Genomic DNA, 9,482 nt, shown 5'->3' on the forward strand with positions numbered 1-9,482 from the left:
AAAGCTGCCAGCAACTAGGACCCTGCAAGTCCTACAGCCGCAAAGGCCACCTTCCATCTGATCCCCAGACCCTGGGAAAATGACTTCTTTTTCCCATGGAAAATTGCCTCCCTTTGTGGCCCCTCGCAATGGCCAACAGGTGGTTTTCAGCCTAGAAAATGGCTAACTTTGCAGGATTCCTCCAAAACTGAAGCTGCCAGCTACTAGGGACCATCAAGTCCCTAGAGCACCAAACGCCACCTTTCATCTGATCCCCTGACCCTGGGGAGAAGACTTCTTTTTCCCATGTTAAATGGACTCTGTTTGCACTCTCACCTTGGTCGAAAGAGCGGTTCCAAGAAAGAAATTGCCAAACTTTTCTGGGTTTCTTACAACTAAAGCTGCCAGCAACTAGGACCCTGCATTCCTTAGAGCGCCAAAGGCCACCTCTCAACTGATCCCCAGACCCTGGGGAAATTACTTCTTTTTCCTACGGAAAATGTCCTCCGATTTGGGCTACGGGCCCTTGCCGACAGGGCAGTGTCCTACTAGAAATTGGCAAACGTTGCTGGATTTCTCCAAAACTAAAGCTGCCAGCAACTAGGACCCTGTAAGTCTCTAGAGCCCCAAAGGCCGCCTTTCATCTGATCCCCTGATCCTGGGAAAATGACTTCTTTTTCCCATGTAAAATGGCCTCTGATTGCGGTCTCTCGCCTCGGTCGAAAGGCCGGTTCCAACCTTGAAATTGGCAGATTTTGCTGGATTATCTCCAAAACTAAAGCCGCCAGAACAAGGACCCTGCAAGTATTTGGAGGCCTAAAGGCGACCTTTATTCTGATCTCCCAACCCTGGGGAAATGACTTCTTTTTCCCGTGGAAAATTGCCTCTGTTTCAGTCACTCGTGTTGGTTGATATGGAGGGGCCAGATTAGAAATTGGAAAAACTTTGCAGGATTTGTCCAAAACTAAAGCTGCCAGCAACTAGGACCCTACATTCCTTAGAGCCCCAAACGCCACCTTTCATCTGATTCCCAGATGCTGGGGAAAAGACTTCTTTGTGCCATGGAAAATGGCCTCCATTTGTGGCCACTCGCTCTGCCCGACATGGCGGTGCCGGGCTCAAAATTGGTTTAACTTTGCTGGATTGCTCCAAACCTAACGCTGGCAGCAACTAAGACCCTGCAAGTATTTAGAGCCCCAAAAGCCACCTTTCATCTGATCCCCATACCCTGGGGAAATGACTACATTTTCCCATGGAAAATGGCTTTTTTTTTTTTTTTTGTGGTCGCACCACCCTGGCCGACAGGGTGGTGCCCTGCTTAAAATTGGCAAACTAAGCAGGATTTCTCCAAAACTAAAACTTCCAGCAACTAGGACCGTGCAAGTCCTTAGAGCCGCCAACGCCACCTTTCATCTGATCCAAAATCCTTTGGGAAATGGCTTCTTTTTCTCACGGAGAATGGCCTCGGTTTGTCCCCACTCAAACTGGCCAACCATGTGGTGCCAAGCTAGAAATTGGCAAACTTTTCTATTTCTCCAAAACTACAGCTGCCAGCAACTCGGACCCTCCAAATCTTTAGGGCCACAAAGGCCACCTTTCATCTGATCCCCAGATCCTGGGCAGAATGACTTCTATTTCCCATGGAAAGTGGCCTCCGTTTGCGGCCACTCACACTGGCCAGTAATAGTGTGACAACATAAATCTAGCAACCTTTTCTGGATTTCTCCAAAACTACATCTGCCAGCAACTAGGACCATGTCTGTCCTTGGAGCCCCAAATGCTGCCTCTGAGCTAATACCCCGACCCTAGGGAAATTACTTTTTTTTTCCCATGGAAAATGGCCTCCATTTGCAGCTATTCCCACTGGCCATTGATAGGGGCTAAACGAATGAATTTGCAAACTTTGGTGAATTTTTCCAAAACTACAGTTGCGCACTGTGGCCGCATTTCTCTACAGAGAAAATGCCGGGCCTAAGTTCCCAAGCATATTTCTGGGATCACATTTTTTAAACCTCCAAGAAAGAAAAAACAATTCTTATCTCATTTGTTCTCCTGTGTCACAGACATCCTTTTATGAAAATCCTTTCTTAGGATTTTTTCTTCCTGAGAAGCTGAGAGGCTCCAGGAACAAAATGTAAACATTGGTTATCGGCTGCTGTGGAATGCAACAGGTGGATCCGTGATTGGTCTCGTGTGGATGTTTGGATTTAGTGACCAGTCACGGCAGAGCTGGCTCTCTCTCTCTGTCCGAGCCAGCTGCATTATTATCATTCTTATCCTTTCTATTCTTAGCTTAGCTAGCCTTCTGAGATGAAACTTTTCCTTCTATTTTTTTAGTATAGTCTTAATGTAATATATATCATAAATAATAAATCAAGCCTTCTGAAACATGGAGTCAGATCTACGTCTCTTCCCTCATCCAAAGACCCCTGTGACCACGGTCACACTCCTGTGTTTGGGATCCATGGGGTCATGAGACAGCCTAGAAATTCTCCAGAGTATAAATCCATTTTGATTTAGGTGAAATGTACATCTTTGAGTCTGTGGTTAGAAAACATAGCTATGTAGCCTGACTGCAAAGCCTAGGCTCAGGGATACTGATTCAGTGAAGGACAGAGATAAGGAGGGGGAGACAGAGGGTGATAAAGAGAGACAGAGAGACTGCTGTGAAAGCAGGTCAACCTGACCTAAGAATTCTTTCTGATAAAGAAGAACTAGCGGCAAATGTCACGCGAAATTCATAAAAATGAATATGTATGAACCTATTGTGAAATTGTATGCATATGTATTTGAGAGGGGGATAAAAAGGGAGCTGAAGTTTCCAGAGGGACGCATGTCTTTTAAGGAGTGTAATCTCCACATGCGTCCGGTGCTGTAATAAACATACCGGCTTTACAACTTTCACAAAGTTGTGGAGTTTTTGGCTATCTCCGCAAAACATTCTGGCGAGCCAGACAGGAGGAACTGTCTATGCCCCTGCAGAGGCAGGGGAGAACAGACAGACTCCTAGGCACGTCCCGGGATTTTCCTGGAGGAGCTCCGGTCGTCTCGGCTTGCCTCCTGCGGAGACAGACAAGGACCTGCTGGTGTGTGGTGGATACGTGTCGCAGGCATCTTTCATGAAAAATCCTTTCTTAGGATTTTTCCTTGTGAGAAGCTGCAGTTGCAGCAACCAAAAGTAAACAATGGTTATCTGCTGCTGTGGAATGCAACAGGTAGACCCGTGATTGGTCTCCTGTGGATGTTTGGATTTCCTGACCACTCATGGCAGAGCTGGCTCTTGCTCTCTGTCTGAGACACAGATCTTTGTTATTCATTCTTGTCTATTCTTAGCTTAGCTAGCATCTGAAGAAACCTTTTCCTTTCTATTGCTTTTTAGTATAGTCTTAATGTAACATATATCATAAAATAATAAATCAAGCCTTCTGCATTGTGTAGTTAATGCATTGGGTTTGTAATCATGTGAGTGCATGGTGTACAAAAGAGAGTATATCTACAGTACGGGGGGGTTTCTACCCACAACTGAAGGGGCTGAGTGAAGCCTGAGGCACCGGCCAGGGCAGGCTGTGGGGGCAGGGAGCGCCTGGCAGAGAAGTAGAGCAAGTAGTGGAGAAGCATGGGTGAAGACGTTCATTGAGTAAAGGTGGTGAATTGTGGTGTAGATTGTGCACGCTTTTTCCATGGCTAGACGAACCCAAGGGGTTCCTCTGCCCCGGTGGTTTGGACTCGACCCCTGAGAGTTTGTGAATCCTGTGAATTATTGGATTGATAGAGGAGACAAACGAGTTCATTTAGAAGAGCTTTATCAGACTTCAGCTAGTACTATAGTAAGTCTAGACTGAGAACAACTTGCCATAGAAGATTTAGAGTTCCCTGTAATAAACAGAATAGCCTGCCTCTTTGGGCAATTCCTGAGAGCCTTTGGCGCATCAAGAAGCTGGCACGCTGCATAGGTATTATTGCATGCGGGGTTTGTGAGAGACGCTGGTATTGCTGTTCTAATAAGCATCAGGGCACATGCCCCGAGTGTAAATTAAAGTTTCCTGATCAAGCTGATTCAGAACCTAAGATCTTAAAGCTTGTGTGTGGGAAATCACATCTGATACCTGCCACCTGGAGCTGTGTGTGGGAGGAAGACTGGGAAACGACTGTGAAGCTCTGTGAAGAGAGGTTTGGGTGGAAGTGAGATAGAGCAAGGAGAAGGAGATAATAGGAACTAACCAGAGCAAGGAAGTTCCTCGGGCTAGCCCCTTGGGGTGCGTCGTGGCCCACTGGAAGGAAGTCACCAGTAGGGGGGGCTCTGAGAATAAAAAAAGATCTAATCCAATACTGCACGCGCTGGTGGCCATTATACAGGTTAGAGGATGGAGCGAAGTGGCCACCCACTGGAATTTAAGATTATAATCCCTTACTGCAGTTAATGTTGTTTTTAAGACGGGAAGGTAAATGAGATGAGGTTTCATATGCTGACATGTTTTTTGTTTTAAGAAATCACCAAGAATGGCAAAGGGACTCTGAAATCAGACTGCCCTCAAACCCACTGGTCTTGTCCCTTGAAAAGGAAAACAAGGCAAAGAGAGGGCAAATCTAACATTGTTGTTCAGCATGCAGTATAAGTCAGCAGTGTATGAGATCAGACAAGGTTTATCATTCTGAGGAGCAAGAACGAGATACATTTGAGTAGATGAAAGCTCCTCCTAGGAGGAGGGAGGTTGAAGATGAGAATGAAGAGGAAGGAGACTTCCCCAAAAAGGAGGAGGACTCAGGCTAAGAAGGCACATCCACTAGAATCCACCCCCCCTGATGGTCCAGTTGCATCTAGAACTAAGAGGCAAGCAGTGTTACAGGCCCTTCTGCAAGAGGGCATCTAGAACTAAGAGGCAAGCAGTGTTACAGGCCCTTCTGCAAGAGGCAGTGGGACCAGAAAGAGGGAGATTAATGATTAAAGTGCCATTTACCACTCTTGATTTAGACGCATGGGAAAGGATTGCTAAAAATTATTGTATTGATGGGATAGTTACTCCCAAACGTCTATGATATGTTATCAAGCAACACATTCCAGATTGGGCTGACATTCAGTTACTACTGGATGCTTTCACTGAAACAGAAAAACAGCTGATCTTAAAGACAGCAAGGACTTTGGCAGAGGATTACTGCAAGAGCAAACAGCTAGATGTAAAAGAATATTTCCCCCTCCAAGACCCAGAATGGGATCCTAATGTATCAGCAGAGGTAAAGAAATTAGCAGATTATCAAGAGTGGATAGCAACAGGAGTGGAAAGAGCTATTCCAAAAACCATAAATTGGTCTGCCTTATATTTCCTTAAGCAGGGGCCTTCCGAGACTCCGTCCGAGTGTCTAGAGCGTTTAAGGGATGCTATGCGTCATCATACATCATTGGATCCGGGGTGTGAGATAGGGATCAATCAACTAGTTAATTCATTTTTGGGGCAGTCTGCTAGAGATATTAGATGTAAACTTCATAAAATTTGGGGACCGGAAGAGAGAAATCTCGAAGTCTTGCTAGAGGAGGCCTGGAAAGTATTTAGTAACCAAGAAAAAAGATATAAACAAAGAATGAAAAAGTTGGTAGCAGTGGTACAGGAGGAAAGGCAAAGAAAACACAACCAGAGACCACCCAGACAAGGACCACCTCGGCTGGGCAGGAACCAGTGTGCAATCTGCAAAAGAACTGGTCACTAGAAAGATCAATGCCCAGAACAGAGACGAGGTGACCAAGAAGTGGCTGCACACGTACCAAACAACTGAGGAGGACCAAAGGATTCTGCCCCAGCAGATCCACTGGTTTTAACAATGAAGCTAGAAGAAGAAAAGGGTGGAATTTTTGGTTCATACAGGGGCTACATATTCAGTTTTAAATAAAGCTTTAGTACCTGTAGAAAATGATTATGTTGTAGTGCAGGGGGCAACTGGCCACTCTGAAAAGGAATATTTTTGCAAACCTTTAAGGTACAAATTGGGAAAACAATGGCGTATTCATAAATTCTTGTATATGCCCAATTCGCCAAAGGCACTTTTAGGGAGAGATTTATTGGAGCAGTTACAAGCAACCATTACATTAAAAAATTGAGAGGTTACTCTGGAGGTGAATGATCAAAAGTACATAGAGGTATTAAGTTTAACCTTAACAGCTATTGAAATCAAGGAGGAAATTGATGAAGAGATACTAAGTCAAGTATTTCCCAGGGTATGGGACTCTGATGTACCAGGGAGGGTGAAAAACACCTCCCCTATAGTAATTAAACTCAAGCAAGGGACACAACCAGTGAGAATTAAGCAGTACCCCCTAAAGAAAGAAGACAGGGAAGGAATCAGCCCAATAATTGAAAATTTTCTGTGGTTAGGGTTACTGAAAGAATGCCAATCTGATTTCAATACTCCCCTTTCACCTGTTCAGAAATCTGATAAGTCATACCAGATAGTACAAGATTTGAAGGCTGTCAAGAAAGTAACAGAAGATTTGTATCCTGTGGTAGCCAAACCATATACTTTATTAACTTGTCTAACACATGAGCTAACCTGGTTTACTGTTTTAAACCTAAAAGATGCCTTATTTTGCCTCCTCATCCATGAAGCCAGCCAGAAAATTTTTGCATTTGAATAAGAAAGCCCTAAAAGTGGGCACAAAACCCAGCTCACATGGTTGAGATTGCCCCAAGGCTTCAGAAATTCCCCCACTCTGTTTGGGGAGCAACTTGCAAAAGATCTGGAGTCCTGGGAAGTTCCACAGGAAGAAGGGAGGCTTTTGCAGTACGTGGATGATCTTCTAGTAGCCACTCAGACGAGGGAAGCATGTGTGGCCTGGACGGTAAGCCTTTTGAATTTCCTAAGACTCCAAGGATACAGAGTATCAAAGAAAAAGGCACAAGTAGTGAAACAGAAGGTAATCTACCTGGGGTACAAAGTGAGTGCTGGGCAACGGACCTTAGGGCAGTCTGGCAAGGAAGCCATATGCCAAACCTCAAAACCCCAGACAATAAAGGAACTCCGAACCTTCTTAGGCATGGCAGGGTGGTGCCGGCTGTGGGTTTATAATTATAGACTACTCGTCAGACCCCTCTATGCTCTTATTGCCAATGGAAACAGAGATCTCCAGTGGACAAAAGAAGCCACACAAGCCTTTCACCAGCTAAAGAGTGCCCTCATGTCAGCTCCAGCTTTGAGACTTCCAGATGTAAGTAAACCATTCTTTCTATTTTCCCATGAAAGACAGAGAATTTCCCTGAGAATACTGGCTCAGGACTTGGGTCCATATTGGAGAGCAGTTGCTTACTTCTCCAAGCAACTAGATGCAACAGCCAAGGGAGGCCAGGTTGCCTCAGAGCTGTAGCAGCAGTTGTGCTGAATATTCAAGAGGCACGCAAGTTTACCCTGGGACAAAAAATGACTGTGCTAGTGTCCCATACAGTATCTGCAGTACTGGAAGTAAAGGGTGGCCACTGGCTTTCACCACAGAGGTTTCTGAAATACCAGGCCATCATGGAGGAGCAAGATGATGTAGAGATAGTGGTGAAGATGATGTAGAGATAGTGGTGACTAACATTGTCAACCCAGCTTCCCTTCTCAGTAGAAATCAAGGAGAAGCAGTACACCACGATTGCCTAAAGACCATTGAAGCTACCTACTCCAGCTGCCCAAACTTAAAGGACACTCCTTTAGACGATGCAGAGACCTAGTTCACTGACAGGAGTAGCTATGATGCCAATGGAAAGCGACATGCTAGGTATGCAGTGACCACCTGCAGAGAAGTAATAGAATCTAGACCCTTACCAACAGGTACCTCTGCACAGAAGGCCGAGATAATTGCCCTGACCTGTGCCTTAGAAATGGCAAAAAGAAAGAGAATAAACATCTATACAGACTCGAAGTATGCATTCGGAGTCATACATGCACATGGAGCCATCTGGAAAGACAGGGGACTGCTGACCTCACAGGGAAAGAACATCAAACACGCACAAGAGATAATCCAGCTGCTAGAAGCAGTTCAGCTGCCTGAAAAAGTAGCAATTATGCATATTAAGGCACACCAAAGAGTAAGCTCAGAATTAGAAGAAGAAAACGAGCTAGCAGATAGAGAAGCAAAAGAAGCAGCAAAAGGTGAAGTAACTACTGAAGGAGCCCTAATTCCAGATGGACAAACTTCCCTTGAAAGTAAGCCAGAATATAATAGGAGAGATAGAAGATTAATTGAAGATCAAAGAGGGACGTATAACCAAGAAGGGTGGGCTACCATTGAAAAGAAGCTAGTAATCCCTTCCCATTTATTGTGGTCACTAGTAAGGGAAGAACACCAGAAAGCACACTGGGGAATAGATGCCCTATACAACTACTTGATTGAAAGAATCGTTGCTAAAAATTTATATGCCACTATTACTCAAGTGACCCGACAGTCTGATCTTTGCCTCCAGACTAACCCCAAAAATACCCCCAGGCCGAAACTCAGTCAGATTGGGAGAGGCCATAGGCCTGGACAGCAGTGGCAAATTGACTTTTCAGAACTCCCAAGGAAAGGGGGGTATTGGTATTTATTAGTATTGACAGATACATTTTCAAGGTAGCCAGAAGCATTCCCCACCAGAACTGTCAAAGCTCAAGAGGTAACCAGGGTATTATTACAAGAAATAATACCATGCTTCAGGGTTCCAGCCACAATATCCTCAGATAGAGGATCACATTTCATTTCCAAAATAGTGCAAGATTAGTAGCCACCTGGGCATAGATTGGGAACTTCACACTCCATACCGCCCCCAATCAAACGGCCAGGTGAAAAAAATGAATGATTTGATTAAGCAGCAAATTGTAAGACTAGAGCAAGAAGTTAATCTACCCTGGCCCCAAGCTCTTCCACTGGCACTATTGCGAATTCGAACTAAACCTCAGGCTAAAGTAAAGCTGAGTCCTTTTGAAATACTTTATGGAAGACCACATAGAATAAAAAGAGAATGTCCACCCACACTGAGGAGGTAACACTGGCCACCTACATGGTGGCTTTAAGCAAACAGCTCAGAGAAATTGAGAAACACGTAGCTAGAACTCGGAGCAAAGAGTTAAACGGGCCAGTACATAACATACAGCCTAGAGATTATGTATATGTTAAGTCTCTTACAGAAAAGACTTTAGAACCACAGTGGGAGAGACCATTCCAGGTGCTTCTCACCACCTTCACTGCAATCAAGATCAAAGAGCAGAATGCCTGGATCCATCACTCTCAAGTGAAGAAGGCCCCAGGAGCCCCTTGGAGAGTAACACCAAGAGACAATGAACTGAGATTAAAACTTACTCAAGCAAAATGAGTATATTGCAGTCAGGGGTGGTTCATACTTTGATTTACAGAATTGTTTTGTATGTAATTATAACTGAAGTTTTAGAACTAGAGAGTACCTCTATCCAAAGCGATGAAAAATGGCCTTGATCCCGAGCTTTTAATCAGTATACTGGATCCATGAGAAAACTTTCTGAAATAAAAAATTTAAACCTATCCA

This window comes from Molothrus ater, chromosome W (genome assembly GCF_012460135.2).
Source record: "Molothrus ater isolate BHLD 08-10-18 breed brown headed cowbird chromosome W, BPBGC_Mater_1.1, whole genome shotgun sequence".
NCBI classification, from domain to species: domain Eukaryota; kingdom Metazoa; phylum Chordata; class Aves; order Passeriformes; family Icteridae; genus Molothrus; species Molothrus ater.